This window comes from Lissotriton vulgaris, chromosome 1_2 (assembly GCF_964263255.1).
Source record: "Lissotriton vulgaris chromosome 1_2, aLisVul1.2, whole genome shotgun sequence".
Taxonomy (NCBI): domain Eukaryota; kingdom Metazoa; phylum Chordata; class Amphibia; order Caudata; family Salamandridae; genus Lissotriton; species Lissotriton vulgaris.
The window spans coordinates 355,932,945-355,948,904 of NC_141686.1; the positions used below are offsets into that span (position 1 = coordinate 355,932,945).

At 43.6% G+C, this 15,960-nt stretch overlaps 2 pseudogenes across 1 annotated transcript in view; one reads left to right on the plus strand and one right to left on the minus strand.

Moving 5' to 3' along the window:
* The first annotated feature begins 4,299 nt into the window (after positions 1-4,299).
* LOC147736815 (ATP synthase peripheral stalk subunit d, mitochondrial pseudogene) lies at positions 4,300-4,952 on the plus strand (annotated as a pseudogene).
* A 14-nt stretch (positions 4,953-4,966) lies between these two features.
* The window catches only part of LOC147736816 (uncharacterized), a 53,225-nt pseudogene continuing 42,231 nt past the window's right edge, over positions 4,967-15,960 (minus strand). Inside the window, exon 2 of the transcript XR_015307581.1 lies at positions 4,967-8,072. The product of XR_015307581.1 is annotated as an uncharacterized LOC147736816 (transcript). The remainder of the gene's footprint in view (positions 8,073-15,960) is intronic.

Genomic DNA, 15,960 nt, shown 5'->3' on the forward strand with positions numbered 1-15,960 from the left:
TATGTACGTCAGGGACACGTATTCTGATAGAAGACCAAAATCCTGGTGTCGGAGAGACAAGAACAAGCTATTGGGTAAAAAGGTCACCTGTTTAGAATCGTTATAGGATGCCGCAGTCGGCAAGCTTATAGAGACACAATGGTTTTACATACGTCTTTATGCAGCCGTAGAAGGCTGCACACTATTTCTACACATAATCTGATTCAACAGCACAGCCACCGAAGGTGGCACACTGCTTTTATACAACATTTGATGCACAGTACAGCCTTGGAGAATGGCACACTGGTTTTGCACAACATCTGACACATTGTTGCAAACTTCCAACCAAGGGGTCTAAGGAAGAATCGATTCTAAAAATAAATTGGAGAATTTTGGAAGTTGGTGAGAAGAATCTGTCACTATTCCCCTCTGTTTGAACTGAGTTCAGAACCTCAGGAACCCTCACAACAATGACCGACATACCTGGGGCGGTTGGTGTAAGTACATCAGACCATTCGTCCTACTTATGGTAGGCATTCTGACCTACTTGCTTCTCTTCAGGAACATTATGTAAAGACTGGCTGTCTGAAAAAGAAAGGAACTAGGAAAAAATGACCCAGACTCCCCTGTAGAAAGCTCTCAGTGTATCAAGTACATTATTATTGATTTTACAAAAAGAAAAAGCAAACTCTCGCTTTAGGAGTAAAACGAAAAAGTCTGTTGGGCACCCGTGTGAAATATGGCACTCCTGTTGCTCCTCTGAAGACACAGGGATAGCCAGATTGGTGGAGATCGCTAAATATGGTACACAGTAGTCCAACGGGGTAGTGGAAGTTGTTACGCCTGCTGCTCTGACAGACCGTGGACCATCTGTCAAACTATAAAGGAACGGAACAGTCTTTAAATGTAACCCAAAATAGAAAAATCACTAAAGAAAGAAGGCTTTATTCAGGGTATGGTGGACAGGGCACTCTATCAAAAATGCAACAAAGCATTATACCAGCCACACCAACGATCCTCCCACCAACCCTATTTATAGTTGGACAGATTGTCAGCCTTTCATAGGAATTCCCACTAGGTCTGTCGATGGAAAACGTCTTCGAAGGAGAAAGGGCTCTCAAATAAAACCCATCAGACATTATTAGATATAGCAGAGCTATATAGGAACCTTAAAAAACAAAAAAAGTACATTTTGTATTAGACAAATTCATGGTTAAATCCCTTGTGTGGCACACTGCTTTTAACTGCTCAACATTCTGTGGTATTTTCATGGATTATTAACAAGAGTAGTGCCAGGATACAGACATGTTTTTAGCTTTCCTAAACAAATCGGGTATGGATTGGGTAGAACTGAATTATGTTCCCAAAATAGGAGTGAAGCCCAGATCTCAGTTTTACAGGTAGCACTTCCCTCTTCATTAACACAGAAGGAGAGGTAGTACCATCTCAAGCAAAGAACCGCTTCTCACTCTGAGAGAAGGCATACTGGCGAGAATAGTCCCCTATGATTCCATCTGCGCCAGAATCCCAGCTGAAAGCTGTCATGCTATTGAGATTTGACCCCTCTATTGCCAAATAAACTAGGCTCCTTGCTGACATCACAAATTATCTTTATAGTTTAGGGAATAAATTCACATTTAAGATCTCCTATACAATCAGCACTCAAATATCATGGATTCAAATACATTGTTGTTTTATTACATATCTAAAAACATACATTTCGTATTAATGTGTAAAATCTAGTCATCATTGTGTACATTTCATAGCCTCATGATTGTTCTTGCTGTATCATAATTTTGTTCAAGTTGATGTTAAAGTAAATGAGTTTGATCCCGGTACACACCTCTGTAGTGTGTTTTTTAAAGGCTTTTGGATGTCCATACATAGGTGGTGTTTGGATGTTTGGTTATGTATCATTAATACAGATTTCTAAAGTATTGAGTTTCAAAATTCTTATGCCACTAATGGCCATGCAAACCACTTGTTCAGATTAGAACTTGTTGCTGATAATGTTAAAGTAAAGTGAGTTTGGCCCTGGAGCAAACCCCTGTAGTGTGTTATGTATTAGGATGGGTGTGCTGAAGAGCAGTCTCGTTCCTGTAACTGACTGGCTTTGTGGTAGTGTGGTGATGATGATGATGATGATGGTCGGCAGCAGGAAGAACATCCTAGACTCAACAATTTGTTAAAATGAACTTGGTGGAAAGCATTTGTTTCTACTATCTTTGGCTACTGAAGATGTATCCGTTTTTCTGATGTGCATATTATATCTGTGAACTCCTTCCTCTAGGCAAGGCTGGGCTATAAGAACACTGTTTATTTGACAGCTCCAGCAACACAGAAGCACATTACAGATGATTCAGAATGTTACGATCCATCTTATTTGTGGTAGGAGGATGGCCCAACTGCATCACAAAGTTTCACTGCTCACGAGGCAGCACATACTTTTTATGCCCATTCATTTACCTGCAGTTTATAAAACAAGAGTTTCATTTTACTTGTAAAAACAAACCTGAATATCATTTGTATCAAAAATCTGTATCTTTTGTGTTCTTTTACTTCTAAATCCATATTTTTTTCCAGTGAGGTTCAAGAAATGTAAAGCAGGGAATCGATAGTTCTGGACTGTAGGAGCTGGAACTCTTTACTGCTAAAGATATGGCTGAGATACCCGCCACCCCCTCTCAACACAATCCCCGAAAGGAGGGAAACCGGAAACAGTTCTTGAAGTTTTTTGGAAGTGGGAGGGAGTGACCCTCCCGGCCGTATTTATTAAAAACAAAATTAAAACATTAAACGTTTCATGTTATGTACAATTTCATTACCACATTGCGATGTTTGGCTAACTTTAACATATTCTCTAATACAGAGGTTATCCTAGCCGAACTAGCATCCTACAAAACATTTTCTAGAAATATTGAAATTGTACATCCTAACGTTTAAGGGCCAACGGCAAGGTCATAACCGGTGTCAAGATCCCTAACCAGACTTACCCCTCCCACTTGGGAGGGGCGACAGCACGGAGGCTTACCTCAAGTGCAACTACTACCAATTTCCCTTGACTTGACGGGGGCACTTAAGAACTCGACGCCAGTTAAAGGTCGTTCGAATACTCGTGTGAGGTATCTAGAAGGTATCGTAGACCTCCCCCCAACCCCACACAACTTACCGCATCTGCCGTCGCAGATGTCACTGGCCCCGGGAAATTCCCCAGGAGGGGGCTGTAACCCCTCCTACACAGGAAGGGGCCTTGACCGCCTTTCCTTTACTTCCGGCGACCCATCCTTAGAAGGGACCGCCTCCCCATTGAGGGGCCAATGGCCACCTCACCCGAGCGCTCCCATCCGTGTTGGGTGACGCCCACTCATAGGGATCTTCTAATTAGTGCTCACCGATCATGACCTTACCGCCTACCAAAATAAATACAACAAGAGGACGTCTTCTGGTCTTGCGTCCCTTTTATCCGTCTTCAGGGCGGGCGAAAACCCGCCCCTGCCTGCCCCGAGGGCGTGGCTGGCTGCGTCAGTGTCTAGGCCAGCCCACTCTAGGGCGGGAAAAAAGCGCGCCCCGGCTACGCCGCTTCGGGCATACCAGCCGAGACGCGCCTCCCGCCCAAAAATGGCTTCCCGGGGGGATCGAGGTACTCCGCCATACTTTCGGGGGGACCGAGTGGTCGCCCCTTTCCATTCTTTACTTAACTGTCAGCAACGTATTAAGAACTAAACTTTTCGCCAGCTCTCTCTGCGATCAATACTGTCGCCATCATGCACGGATTCTGTCCTTTCACCAGTTAGGAGTTGGTTGGTTGATTCTCTGTAAATGAGAAAGGTCTAAAATATATTCATATCAAATGAATCTGGCTGTGATTCACTTACAGTCAGTGGTGAGCCAGCAAATTTCCCACGGGTCCAGCTTGAGATTGGACACCTCTGGGGAAGTGCCACTATGGTGAGTGCATTAACAGATGCATGTGATGAGTGAAATGAGCATCATGTCTCCCAAGTCAGTGCTTTGGAGGTAAATGTTGTGGGCTGCAAGCATAAACTCTCAGAGTTACAGGTCACAATGTCCTACTTTGACTTTTTGTGCCTTTGGATGTTGTTCTCTAGCAGCTGTCATTGAACCAGTTATTGCACAAAATGACCAAACACCAAAATCAGCTAGAAATGTTCTCCAGTCTGTACTTGTTAAACTTATTCAAGTGTGTTGTGTTTATAGATTTTACCACTAATCTCTGTAGTTAGCTGAAAATTCTTCCGACAACACTTCCAAATCCACTACAATGGTATGGTTTCTCTCATGTTTGTGTTTGTGAAAGACTTTTCGTCAGCCATGTTGTTTCAGGCTTGTACTGACTTCTGGTGCGGAAGGCATTGCACTGTCTGATTGGTGGGTTCTCCGTCCTTTCGTGGTGAAGCAGCGGTGACCTCTCTTGACTTCCGGTCGCCATACCACGGAGCACCGGTGCTACCATCATCCCTTCAGAGCTGAAAGATGGCTAGCCGAAGAGCTGCTGTGAAAGCTATTGACTGGTTAGCGTTTGCAGAGAGGGTGACGCCCAGTCAGAAGGCCATGTTTATCGTTCTGAAAACCCGGAATGACAGCCTTGCATCTAGGTTGGCAGTTCTTCCAGAGAAGCTCCAGCAATTGACTGGGCCTATTATCAGGCAGCTGTGGCCCGTGATGGGATGGTTGACGAGTTTGAGAATAAGTTTAGTGCATTGATAATTCCAGAGCCTGTTGATATTCAGACCGCTGAGATAAATGCTCAAGAAGCAGAATCTAACAAGAACGCAACTGAGTATGTGCAAGCTTCTAAAGCCTGTGTTTCTCAATATGAAAAGGAGCTGGAGCAGTTCAAAAACATGATTCCGTTTGACCAGATGACAATTGAGGACCTGAACATAGCCTTCCCAGAGACAAAGCTCGACAAGGAGAAGTATATGCATTTGTACTATAGTAGCCCCACCTAATCCAGCCTGAACTCTCCATTGCAACATGTTCCCTGATGCCTCCATAACAATTTTTAGTGTTTTAATATATACACTGTATTAACTTTTCCTTCATGTAAATATGAATTTTCTCTTTGATGTTCTGAACTTTTAATTGACTGTAAACCTGGTTCCCCGGGGTATCCCTTTGTTTTGGCATATTCTAACGGCCCAGTAATACTGTGTACTTCAATTATCTTTGTTCAGATTTCTAGCACCCGATGTACTAGCACTTGATGTATATATTAATACTTTTAATAAATTGTATTCTTTTATGGTTATTTTAACTGAAACAAAAATTTAATGAATGAATGAGTTTGTGTAGTGCACTTGAATGGCTTTTCCCCTAAGTGGGTTCGCTGGAGATTTCTTAATGTTGAAGGGGCACTAAAACTATTTCCTCATTCAATGCAGCGGTAGGGTTTCACCTGTGTGTGTATGCTGATGGTTCCTTAATGCTGAGTAACTACTAAAACTACTTCCACATTCACTGCAGTGGTAGGGGTATATCACCTGTGTATGTTCGTTGATGTCTTTGTATTTCTGATAATTGACTAAAGCACTTAACACACTCACTGCACTTGAACGTTTTTTCCCCTTGTGTGTTCGCTGATTATTCCTTAATTTTGAGGAACGACTAAAACTATTTTCACATTCATTGCAATCAGATGGTTTTTCCCATGTGTGTGTTTGCTGAGGTCTCTGCAGAATTAATAACAGACTAATCCTCTTCATACATTCACGGCACTGTAATAGCTTTTCCCCTGTCTGTGTTCGCTGATACTTCTGAGATTTAAGGAATCACTTCCACATTCATTGCAATGGTATGGTTTTCCCCAGTGTGTGTTTGAATATGTTTTTGTAGGTCTAATGACCCACTACAGCTCTTTACACACTCACTGCACTACAATTGCTTTTCCCATGTGTGTGTTCATTGATGACTCCTGAGATTTGAGGAATCACTAAAACTACTTCCATAATCATTGCAAAAGTATGTTTTTTCCCCAGTGTGTGTTCGTTTATGTTTTTGTAGGACCAATAACCGACTGAAGCTCTTCACACATTCACTGCAATGCTATGGTTTTTCTCCTGTGTGTGTTCGTTGGTGTCTTCGAAGATTTGATAACACGCTGAATCTCTTCACACATTTATTGCAATGGTACGGTTTTTCCCCAGTGTGTGTTCTTTGATGTATTTGGAGTTGATATAACCGACTGAAGCTCTTCACACATTCACAGCACTGTAATGGCTTTTCCCCTGTGTGTGTTCGCTGATGAATCCTGAGATTTGAGGAATCACTAAAACTACTTCCACATTCACTGCAATGGTATGGTTTTTCCCCAGTGTGTGTTTGCTGATGTCTTTGTAGGTGCGATAACCAATAGAAGCTCTTCACACATTCAGTGCAATGGTATGGTTTTTCCCCAGTGTGTGTTAGCTGATGAACTTGGAGTTGTGATAACCGATTGAAGCTCTTCACACATTCACCGCAATGGTATGGTTTTTCCCCAGTATGTGTTCGCTGATGTCTTTGGAGATTTGATAACAGACTGAAGCTCTTCAAACATTCAGTGCAATGGTATGGTTTTTCCCCAGTGTGTGTTCGCTGATGAATTTGGAGTCGTGATAAATGACTGAAGCCCTTCACACATTCAGTGCAATGGTACGGTTTTTCCCCAGTATGTGTTCGCTGATGGCTTTTGAGATTTGATAATTGACTGAAGCTCTTCACACATTCAGTGCAATGGTACGGTTTTTCCCCAGTATGTGTTCGCTGATGAACTTGGAGTTGTGATGAATGACTGAAGCTCTTCAAACATTCATTGCAATGGTATGGTTTTTCTCCAGTGTGTGTTCTCTGATGAACTTGGAGTTGTGATAACCGACTGAAGCTCTTCACACATTCAGTGCAATGGTACGGTTTTTCCCCAGTATGTGTTCTCTGATGAACTTGGAGTTGTGATAACAGACTGAAGCTCTTCACACATTCAGTGCAATGGTACGGTTTTTCCCCAGTATGTGTTCGGTGATGTCTTTGGAGATTTGATGACAGACTGAAGCTCTTCAGACATTCATTGCAATGGTATGGTTTTTCCCCTGTGTGTGTTCGCTGATGAACTTGGAGTTGTGATAACCGACTGAAGCTCTTCACACATTCAGTGCAATGGTATGGTTATTCCCCCATGTGTGTTCGCTGATGATCTTTTAGGAGTGCTAACTGACTAAAGTTCTTCACACATTCATTGCAATTGCACGTTGCTTCTCCAGTGTGTGTTTGCTGATGGCTCTTTAGTAGCGATGACAAACTAAAGCTCTTGCTGCTTGCGTATGATTTTTCTTTCTTGAGTAGTGACTTCGGGCTTATATTTGTCTGCATCCCATGGCTGCGTTTCCTGAGGAGCTAACATGGTTGATAAAGCACTTGTGTTACTCTCACATTCCCTGAATGTGTATGGTATTTTGGATGCTTTATTTCAGATTTCACAATGAAATACAAGACTCACCAACTACATATATTATAATTGTGGCAAGTGAAACCTCTTTGTAGGTGGTTATGTTTTTAGATTGCAGAATGTTTTTGCATGTTTACGAGTGAAGATTAGTCTTCCTTCTGGTTGAAGAAAATTAGGACAGTCTGTTGTAGATCCCTTTACCCTTCAGCTGTCTGGCTCTACTCCCTTGTGCTTTTCTCTTGTTCCTGTGGTTTGGCCAGAAAGAGTTTACAATACATCTAGTGTGCTGAATGGTGGTCTGCCATCATTACAGGAAGCAGAGCAATGCTGTATCCACCTCATACCAAACACATGATCAAATATGGTGGAGGCCTGTTTATACAGGAAGTGGGTTGTCAGTGTTGTTGTCTTAATTTTCTAGAGGTCATTTCTTAGTCCTGTGGCGTGGAGGTGCACAGCTCAGACTCTTATATCCACCGAATTGCTCTGGACTGCCTCTTCCAGGATGCATCAGTTTATGTTCAAGTTCCTCAGTCTCTATGCAGATCTTTTCCTATATATTGGACCTCTTTTTTTCCAACCACTTGTTTTCATATTTGCACGATTACTGTCATTATTCACGATCATTTGTGCATTCAAGGCTGGTTTCCTATTGGATGTAAAGAGATTTAAAATCACTAAATGGAAATGTAAGAGAATGTGAATACACAATATTTAACTAGTTGTAAAAGACATCTGGATATTACCATTTATGAAAGTTACTAAGAGATATTTCACCATACACAGATTTTCAACTAAATGTTTTACTTAATTCAGAAAAGGAGGTGATTTTGCGATGTTCACACAGTAACTTAGCACAGAAAGAGCACACATGGGGTGCCCACTTGCTAGAGGTACAGCTTTACAAAGACGCACATGGATAAGATTTCATTTAAACAAGAAGGGATTGTGTAAGAAGAGATGGATCAGGATGTGTTGCTGTCACTTCAGTTTCAGGAATCGTATAACAGCAGTAACCCTTTCAAGACTACATGACAAAGAAAACTCTTCATGAAGTATATAATAAATGTAACGCTTCAGGAAGTATATAATAAAGGTAACGCTCTAGAAAGTATATAATAAATGTAATACTCCAGGAAGTATATAATAAATGCAACGCTCCAGGAAGTAATAAAGGTAACGCTCTAGGAAATATTCAATAAAGGTAACGCTCCAGGAAGTATATAATAATGGTAACGCTCCAGAAAGTATATAATAAAGGTAACGCTCCAGGAAGTATATAATAAAGGTAACTCTCCAGGAAAAATATAATAAATGTAACGCTCCAGGAAGTATATAATAAAGGTAAAGCTCTAGGAAGTATATTATAAAGGTAACGCTTCAGGAAGTATATAATAAATGTAGCTCCATTCACACTCATCTTGACAGTACTTTCCAGTTTACACTGGAGAAGCTTAAGTTCCAACTCCTGTCTTTACTTTTCTGTTTAAGTTATCTTTGCCACATTCCTAGGGATGGTTCAAGCATTTGTTGGAAGATTGCAGCATTTATTATAGAGATCCCATCACAACCAGTAATATACCTGCGATATCTCTGCTGCCAATACGTGTCTGCTTTTTGTCTTTTTCTACCTTACCATGGTATCTGACTTAATGTCTTCTGCTTGGTGCCAGGTCGAGGATGGAGCACTGGCAGGGTGGGACAAGATGTCCATTGCTTTCAGGTGAGTGCAGCATTTACACAGTTGGGAATTTCTTAAAATCAGCTTTACCTTACTCCCGGTTCATCACCTTCCATACTCCCTTATGTCTGTGTACTCGCTCAGCAGGGTTCATTGATAGCTAAAGCAGCGGAGTGACTCGATGAACACAGCAGACATCAAGTAATGATCTGATAGACAAACGTTAGATTGATAAAAGCCAGACGACTCTGCCGACAGAGATATAATTAGCTGAGTGTCATCAGCATGCAACACTAGTGAGATATTCCAAAATATTTTACTACCTCCACCAGAGGTCTGATGTTAATATTAAAAAGGGTAGGACTGAGCTCCAAATCCCAAGGGATGCCAGGAGCCAGTCTTCTTTGTGAGATATTCCAAAATATTTCACTACCTCCGCCAGAGGTCTGATGTGAATATTAAAAAGGGTAAGACTGAGCTCCAAATCCCAAGGGATGCCAGGAGCCAGTCTTCTTTGTGATGAGGCGAAAGGGAGGGGTATAACTTTAAAAGACCACTCCTTTAAAAAGAAAGTAAACCAGGCCAGACCTTTGCCCTGTACCCCCAGGTCAGTGAAGCAAGTTAATATTATTGCATGTGAGACAGTCACAAAGGCCACACTTAAATGTAGGAGTATCAGACCCTGGGATTTGCCAGCATCTGTATTACTGCAAAGGGATTCAGTAACTGTTAAAAGAGCAATTTCGGTGCTGTATGATCTAAATCCATTTTGGGAACAATCTAATATTTTATATTGTTCTAATATTTTGGTTAGGAGATTGTCTACATGTTTCTCCTCATCCTTGGACTGAAACGACGGAAGAGAAATGGGTCAATAGTTTTCTGGCTGAGTGGCATTTAGCAAAGGTTTTTTTAGAAGACGGATAACCTTGGCGTGTTCCCATGATATTGATACTTCTTCAGTGATCAGCAAGTTTGGCTAATTCTAGAAATATGGGTGCGACGCTCTCTAGAAATTTTTAAATATAATCAGGTTTAAATGGGTCATCCGGAGATCCAGATTTCACTTGACGCATTAAGGTGGAAATAGAATCAAGTAGAGCCAATTGGTCCAAGGGAGCCCATTGCGCGTGGTAGGTCCCTGTGTCAAGAGAGACAGGTTTGACTGTTTTCTCACCCCTGTTAAAGTAAAGATAAAGATAATTGACCAAGCTTGCTGCAGTGGCTGTTGAAGCTTCTGCTAATCCAGGAGTGGAGGTGGGCTTAATCAGGTTGTTCACAATTGAGAATATTTCCATGCTTTGGTGGAAGTCTCTGCCCGTTCTCTATTGGAGTCTAATAGAGGCACACTCCTTTCGATAAACCTTGAAAAGGCAGATGTTTCCAGTTTATGCCACTAGTTTCTCATTTTCAATGCTAGGTGTATTAATGGTCAAAGGCACCAAATAATGGCTTGATCAGGTCACTAGAATAGGGGGAGCAGTTTGACAGATGGCCAGGTTGGGGAAAAAAGGGTCCTGCAGATGGCTGGGCTCATAGCTCAGTTTTTTACTAACTGAGCTAATTAGAAAGTGGCCAGGTCATTAGTAAAGTCCTGGATTTATTTATTGTTGATTAGATCAAGATGAAGATTCAAGTCTCCAATTATGCTCAAGTTGGACAATTGAAGTGAGTGCAAGGTAGAGCACTCTATTAGAGATTCTCTTGGGACGCATCAGAGCAGGGCCGGGTTACTGACTACAGTCCCCAGGCTCCACTAGAGCCGCGTCACTCTTCCCGCGCCCTGAGGCGCTTAAAGGCAGCAGTGAGGTCCCACTGTGGGGGACGCACCGGAGCAGAGCCATGGCACTGACTACAGCCTCAAGTGTCCACCACACGATGTACCACTCTTCCCGCACCCGGAGGCCCTTAAAGGTAGCAGTGAGTTACCTCTGCATGGGACTCGCCCGGGCCAAGGGCGGGCCCATCCACGCCAGGAGGAGGCTGTGCCCTCCCTCTAACTTCTACACTCCCCCATTACAGGCCCACCTTGCGCAAGAAAAAGCTGGGAGCAACAGAGGAGGTAACTGTTACCTCTTTAGATACCTTTCTGGCCAAGGCAACATCGGCATTAGCAAAATAAATCGCACTTACAGAAAAGAGACTTTCTTTGGGGTCAGGGGCAGGGCAGTCATCTAATCTAAAAAGAAACTATATGGGGTTTCTCTTCCAGAATTGCTGGCAGTCTCTGTACCAATCCCCAAACATTCACAGCCTGCCTCTACATTTAGTTGGAAACAAATTTACGCTACCTCCGTAAATGGTAAATGAAAAAGAGGTTAAGCGATACTGCCCTCCAAGTGTCGTACCAAGAAGATCAGAAAGGGACTCGCCCGGGCCATCAAAACAAAAACTATATTTGAAAGACCCACACCAGCACCTTGGTATTCTGATAGTTTGAAGTTAGAGAAAGCGGCATGTAGAGTTAGAGAACGTAAATGGAGAAAAACAAAGTCCCTTGAAGATAGACTGGCCTACAATACATCACCTAGGGCCTGTCTTAGAAATTGTAATATATCCAGAAGATTACATCTAGCTTCCCGAATTGATGAAGCCAAGGGCTCCTACAAAGAAGTCTTTAGAGTTCTCAAGGAATTTACCATCCCTAGAGTTAACAACTCTATATGCCCCCCTTCGCAAGAATTTTGCGAGGAGCTTGCTGTATATTTAACCAGTAAAATAGATAATATCTGTAACTCCTTCATTTCAAACTCGGAGTGCATGGTAGTAGCTCCGGGGCCAGATAAGCCTTGTCACCCTAAATTGGAGTTTTTTGCCCACATAACGAGGGAGCAAGTTCTCTCATCATTAAAACACAGCAAGTCAGGCTCTCTTGCTGACGTGGCTCCCCCTCATATCATGTCTGACCTGGGTTCGGAACTGGCAAACCCTATCAAGGAAACTTGTAATCTGTCCCTATCATCTGCCTCTTTCCCGCTAAAATGGAAAAAGGCATTTATTAAACCTCTGCATAAGAAACCCTCGGCTGACCATGGGGACCTTCATAACTACAGACCCATTTCTCTTCTGCCAATATGCTAACAAATTATGGAGTCTTTGGTGAATCGCCAACTCACAGATTATCTGGAACAGAATAACCTCCTGGAGCCCTCACAGTCGGGCTTCTGTGCAGGTTTTAGCACGGAGTCTGTCCTAACTGAGGTGTCAGACATGATCATGCTGCTGCTGGATGAAGGGACCCCCACCATGTTGGTTCTCTTGGACCTATCAGGAGCTTTTAACACCATCTCTCACAGGATCTTGTTAGATAAACTGCGGGAGATGGGTGTCATGGGGCGCGCGCTCGACTGGATACATAGCTTTCTCTCTGAAAGATCTCAATGTGTACAACTGGACACCTTGATATCCAGGACCAGAATCTTGGATAAGGGAGTTCCTCAGGGCTCTGTATTAAGTCCCATACTGTTCAATATCTACGTGTCGTCTTTGGCCTCTGTTATTAAATCATGTGGTTTTCATACCATCTCTTACGCAGACGACAAGCAGATCATTGTCCCTATAGAGAAGTACGCAGGAGAAACTAGAGATAGATTCGAATCATGTATGACGAAATTTGCAGTATGGATGAAAAAGAACTTTCTGCAATTAAATTCAAACAAAATCGAGATCCTACTGTTCAGGAAAGACGAGTAGTTATGGACCAAAGATTGGTGGCCAGAAGAACTAGGAGAAGCTCCCTTACCTAAATCGTGGGCAAAAAACTTGGGCGTACCAATCGACTCCAAACTTTCCATGGAGCAGCATGTGAAAACACTATCTAGCAACTGTTTTGGACTACTTGCTAAAGAAGATTTTTCCCTGGACCCCGCTCTCCACCAGAAATGTCCTGTTACAGGCACTTATAGTCAGCAGGCTTGACTATGGAAATGTCCTGCTGGTGGGGGTACTCCCTCTCTTCCATTATTGAATGAGCTACATTGGCTGCCAATGAGGAAAAGGGCAGTCTTTAAACTCCTGTGTCTGGCGTTCAAGGTGCTGGTCGGCCCTGGTCCAGAATATATAAGGAGGAAATTAATATGGAACACTCCTACTAGGCAGTTAAGAGAAAGGCACGTCCCCCCTCCTAGCCTTTTTAATTCTACCAATTTGGAGGAGCTGATGGCCACTAGATCTTATGTTGCCCCCAAACATTGGAATGCTCTACCAGTTGACCTGCAATCCTGTACCACATTCATGGCCTTTAAGAAGAAATTAAAAACATGGCTATTTTAGGGTACGCACTCAGTATGTCGTTGTCTGATTTCCCGGGCACCGAGAGATCCCTTTGGGGATGATTCGTACGCCATATAAATAATAATAATAAAAATATTAAAGAAAGAAAGGCCACTGTGCCAGCAAGTTCCACATGTATGAATGGCCAGCAACATTCAGCGACTACATTTCCCTCATATTGGTGTGATCTTCTTGATAACTTTACAAATCTTTTGCAACCGGTCTATGACCGTTTAGATTCTATAGATCACACTTAAGGTCATCCCCTTTGATGTCTGTAAAACTCTTAAAAACTATAATTGTAAAAGTCATAATTTGTGTTTTAATTGTAAAAACATGATCCCGAGTTAGCTAAATCGCCCTCTACTTCTATTGGTCATCCTTGTGTTGAAAATCAGTTGGCCTCCAGCAGGGATCCTATAGGTCCAGACCATGTAGATTTGGTCCCTAGGTGTTTGCTCACTGCAGGTGACCATACAAGATTCTATGGGTAAGGGGCAATCACACGACTTATCAAGACCACAGGTTAAGCTAAATCCCCAGTCTACTCAGGCCCATAGCAGACCAAATCAGCAATACATGGACTTCCCGCCTGTTCAAATTTTAGTCAACGTGCCTTTACTACGTCCCAATCTTAGAAAATCTTTACTTCAGCTGATGGCCAAGGCTCGACACTGGATGACTCAAAACTCTAATCAAGGTCATCTCATCCAAAATCAATTGATAATGGCCAGAACAATGCAGTGAATTGGGGCTGATGTAAAAACGACTGGTTATTTTAAACTTTGATGATGAATGGCTAGTGAGAGACCTATTAGGGAGTTTACCGGTTGCCCCTTCACTCCATTCTCAGATTTATGCAGTCTCGTTGGGCTTTTTTTATAGGTCCGCACCAGTACGTAGTTCCACCGTATTCACTCAGGGCCTTTCTTTAGTGAGAACTGGTCATAAGCCTGCCCAGGTGGCTTTTGATGCCCTTGCCCTATCAAATAGGTAGTCATTGTTGGAAGATATGGAGGCATGTGATTGACTGATCTCTCCACTAAATCATTTGCCTCCTCTGTCTCTTCTTTATAACGATTATCAAATGGTTTCTGGCTTGGTACCCGTGGAGAGGGTTCAGTTGGTCGTTTTAGGTTCACTAAGCAGTATTACATCCTTACCAATAGACCCTACATCATCCTTCTCACAAGTACGGACAACGATTCGGTCGCAGGAGTCTCCAAGTGATGTAAAGTTTCTCTCTAGGAATATAGCGGGTTATGAAAACAAAAAGGATAATCAAAATTGGCATAAAGTGTTTACGAATTCTGATATCTGCTTTCAGGAAAATTGGGAAGAGTAGTTTGTCTATGTAAATGGCTACAGCTCCTTTGTTACGCCAGCAGTTCCATCAGCAGCAGGTAGATCTAAGGGAGGCTTACTCAGAATTATAGCAAACACGATCACTCTTCGTTAGGTGACCTTTATCAATAACTCGCCTCATTTTCATGTTATCGTGGCTGAAGGTTCTGGGAAAATTAATTTGTTACGCATTCATTTTTATAATAATAATTTAAAGAATCCTACGCAGGTGACAGATGAGTTGGCAGGAATATTGGAATCTCTGTTAACATACTACACACCTTCAGATCTTTTTTTCTTGAGCTAGGGATCTTCATGTGTACTGTAGCCCCAATTCGGACCAACGTAATTGTGGGGTAATTGATGCTAATGATTCGTTGCTAGTCCATTTTATGAATCATAACTATGGAAACATGGTGGCTAAGCCGCCTAAGATGGCGGATCGATCCTCCTAGAGCTCCGGCTGCTGGCCCACGTCAAATGCAATTTACGGCATCCCCTCACCTGATACATGGGCTGTAAGGGTAGCACCAATGATCGGAACCACTCGGGACAGCCCCTATCTACCCGGAGCTCCTACACGAGGTCCCTGAGAGGTCCGCGGCGCTCCGCTGTTGCTCCCCGTGTGCGGCCTGACAAGATGGCAGCCGCCGGGTAGAGCGACGGCGCCCGAGCACTGCCAGATCCGAAAGAAGCGAGACCGGATGTCCCCAGCGGCGCACATGCATCGAGCCCCGAGGTGAGGAGGCGGCGTTTCCGTGCCGGCGACCTGGCACCGGGCGCCGCTAGTGGTTTCGGGGGAGGAGAGGCCTGAGTGACCCATACGGACCACGCTGCCGAGGGGGGCCCGCCCCCGCCGGGCTGAACTGCCGCTGCCGGGGTCTGACTATGCTTGGTACCACCGGGGAGTGACGCGAGAAACCAAATGCCAATGGAGACACTGCTGGCTGACCTGGGACGGTGTAAGCGGCCTCCCCCCACCTCGAGCGGCCCGGATGGGGCTTGACGCGGCCCCCCGGCCACAACATAAAGTAAAGAGGTGAGGCGGGCGGGGGCCTGGGAACAACCCCCCCTCCCTTCCTTTAAGTGACTCAGACGGGACTCGGCGTGGCCCCCGTCCACAACAAAGCCCCCCCACAAAGGAAAGAGACGAGACGGGCTGGCGCCCGAGACCACCCTGAGGGGAATGCTACGACTCTGATGACCTAGTGTGTTCAGAGGGACTGGCGACCAGCGAGGA